Source organism: Lepidothrix coronata, unplaced genomic scaffold, assembly GCF_001604755.1.
Source record: "Lepidothrix coronata isolate B3197 unplaced genomic scaffold, Lepidothrix_coronata-1.0 Scaffold179, whole genome shotgun sequence".
Classification (NCBI taxonomy): Eukaryota; Metazoa; Chordata; class Aves; order Passeriformes; family Pipridae; genus Lepidothrix; species Lepidothrix coronata.
In genome coordinates this window covers 1181613-1185271 of record NW_016690359.1, presented here as the reverse complement: position 1 = coordinate 1185271, position 3659 = coordinate 1181613, and positions in this window count along the sequence as shown.

The following is a 3659-nucleotide window of genomic DNA, read 5'->3' as shown; positions in this document are numbered from 1 at the left end:
AACTGATTATTAAAAACTGGTTTTTTCTTTCTTTCTTATTTTCTTTCCTTTTTTTTTTTTTTTAAAGTATATTTTCATTACATATTCCAGTATCTCCAGTGAGTTGAGTCATCATAACTGGCTTTTCTTCTGAGTTAAATGTGGTAAACTTGATCTTGAATTCTATAAAGTTGCAATTGCCTGCCCTCATTTCTGGAGGGCTGGTAAACTCGTTAATATTTTGTGGTTTCACTAGATAAAGTGGTTTGGGGAAAGGGGAGGCGGTTTTGTTTGTGACACCTTCTTGTTCCCACTCTTTAAGCCGTGCTGTTTGCTGCTTGAATGACCTGTGGCTCTGCTGGGCATCATTTCTGAGTGACTTCGGGATGCCTTTTGTCCATTGCACAGCATTTTTCCTGGGAAGATTTGCCAAGCCACGGAAACACGACAAAATTGGGATTTGTTGCCAAAGTCTGGTCAGAGCCCACAGAGATGTACATTCATTTTCCTCCCTCCACTACCTTAGCCTGCCCTGCCTTCTCCATACCCAGAAAAAGGATTAAAAAAAAAAAGTTCTCCATTTTCCCTATTTTACTTTCAGCAGAGGTTGAGCTCATTCCCCACTTCATTGGAAAACCTCAACTGCAAGAAAGGTCATTCCAGTAGATCTTCCAGCCCCCCCCTTTTGTTTGTACTGTGCTCCTCACTGTAGTGGTAGATAAAAAAATTGAGTTAATTCACCCATCGGGTGTCTGAGAAGTGGTTGAATGTGATATTGAATAACTTAGAAATAGATTCAATCCCTTGGGATATCCTTTACTATGCCAATGGTGGCATCTAAGCACTTTACAACCATCTGAGATCCCTCAGACAACTTTGCACGAGGCCCTGTTTTGAAGCTGATGGGATTTGCAATTGTTCAGTGCCTCGCCCTTGCAGACAACCAGCAAAATTGAAACCAATTTTCCCTTTAACACAAAAAAAGTTTGGCCATTTGTGCTGCAGCAAACAGCTGGAAGAGGCTTAAGCATTTATCGCAGAGCTTGGACTTTACAAACCACAACAGAGCTGCAAACTTCAGTTAGAAATGTTTTTTTACCAGATTGTATCTTTTTTTTTTTTCTTCCCCTGGGGCAACATATGCATCTCTGAATAAATGCCCAACTAACGCCAGGAGAAGTCTGACCATACCTCATCTGCATTCATGTGGAAACCTCTAGGGAAACAGTCCATTTTATCAATAATTTGCAGGGAGAAGAAAACAGAGAGGGTGAAAACAAAATGCCTTAAACTGTATGGTGAAAAAGTATGTGTGTAGTGTCGTGTCGGGTTTGTGAAGATGTTTGCAGACATGTTGAAATAATCAATGTTCAAAATCAAATCATTAATACTGTTTTAATTCTTCAGACTCAATTTCTTAAACTCGCATCCAAGCAGTCCCACAGATCAGATTTCATTTCACTCACATTAAGAACTGGGTTCAGCTGTAGAGGTTCACACTCAGTTTTAGGTGTCTGAGAAATAGGGCTCTTTGTGGAGTAGTCAGTGGAGAGCTGGAGCTCAGCTGAGCTGTTCTCACAAAGGCTGAGACGCTGGAAAGAGGTCCAAGACCATCCACAAGACAGAGAGGTTGGATCTGGGTCTTCCTTAGAAGAAGGGCAGCCTTATCTGTGAGCCTCATGGAATCTTTGAACTGTTTGGGTTGGAAGGAACCTTTGGGATCATCCTGTTCCAGCTTCCTGCCATGGACAGGGACACCTTCCACTAGCCCAGGTTGATCCAAGCCCTGTCCAACCTGGCCTTGGACACTTCCAGGGATCCAGGGGCAGCCACAGCTTCTCTGGACAACCTGTGCCAGGGCCTCACCACCCTCACAGCCAGGAATTCCTTCCCAATATCCCATCTAACCCTGCCCTCTCCCAGCTTAAAGTCATTCCCCTTGTTCTGTCCCTCCAAGCTCTTGTCCAAAGTCCCTCTCCAGCTCTCCTGGAGCCCCTTTAGGCACTGGAAGGGGCTCTCAGGTCTCCCTGGAGCCTTCTCATGGGGAGGTCTTGGGTCTCCAAGGACATCTCAGACAGAACTGCACCTCTACCTCTTTCTACATGCAACTCAGTGGAACCATGACTGTCTCCAAGTTTGACACCTTGTCTCATCTAAGTCTCAGTTCCATGCTTTTTCTGTGGACATTTCCATATCTAAAATGTGCTTTCAGACATCTCAGAGTCTGTGTAGTTTAAACATCAGCGTTTAGTGCCTTTTGAGATGGCCTAGAGAATCCAGTGTCACACCCCAGTGTTGGTCTAAAGGGGTGCAGATCTCCTGTAGGTTCAGAGCCATCAGAAACTCCTTGTAAATGCCAGGGATGCTTCAGGGCATCTTCAACTGGGGTAGTCATGGATGTAAAATAAATTGAATCCACCCCTAAAATTGTGTAAATGAACCCTACCTCAAAAATCTGAAGTACCAGCTTAAAACTGAATGTTGAAACTGCTTTGGCTTCAAAGTACATTTGTTGTGGTTTAACCCCAGTTGACAACCCAGCCCCAAACAGCCACTCCCTCACTCCCTCCATGGTGGGATCCAGGAGACAATGGGAAGAGGGAGAGAACTCACTTTTTGGGCTGAGATAAGGAGAGTTTCACAGGCAAAGCAAAAGCCACACACACAAGGAATTAATTCACACAAAACAAGGAATTAATTCACTGCTTCCCTTGGAAAGGCAGGTGCTCCGTGAGAGTGGGTCCCCAATACACAGAAGGGTGACTTGGGCAGACAAATGTCTTCATTCCAAATGTCATAATTCCAAATGTCTCTCCCTTTCCCCTTCTTACCCCAGTTTTATATGCTGAGCATGACACTGTATGCACTGGAAAGTCCTTGGGATCAGCTGTCCTGGCTGTGTGACGTCCCAACTCCTTGTGCACCCCCAGAAAAGGCCTTGAGTCTGTGCAAGCCCTGCTCAGCAATAACAAAAGCATCCCTGTGTTATCAACAGTGCTTCCAGCACGAATCCAAGACACGGCCCCATTCCAGTCACTGTGAAGAAAATTCTCTCTACCTCAGCCAAAACCAGCCCAAAAGGAAAATGAAAACTTGCTCCCCTCACAGAAATACTTAAAGCTTTTCTGGTATCTCAGCGTTGCACTAACAGGTGAATTCCCACATCTGGAGTATCTGATGAATGTCACATCTTCCCCACAAGCCAATCCTATCCCTTCTGTGTCATCAAATATCACCTTGAAGTGCTATTTGAAGGTTAAAGCAGGAATTGTTGTGTATGAGCTCAGTGCTGGGCTTTGCACATAAATTAATATGGCTTGTATGAGCCAAATTTCATTGCAAATGGTTTCAAGCACCCGCTGTTCACATAAGACTTGATATCCTCCTGAATCCTCTTTTCCCAGACTTATGCTGATGGTTAAAGAAAGCAGAGTATCAGAGATCCCTCTGGGATTTACTGTCCAGGTCAGGAAGAAACAGCAATCCTGCAGGGCAATTTTCCCCTTCTGCAGTGATGCCCTATGATATCAGTATTCACAGTCTATACCAAACCTTTCCAAGGGTTCCACACACCAATTCTAAAATATTTTTTAAGGTGTCCAGCATGAGAAATGTCAAAAATACAGTTACATCCACGGATCTATCATTAAGGCACCAAGGAGAAAGTTATGCTGGACTGG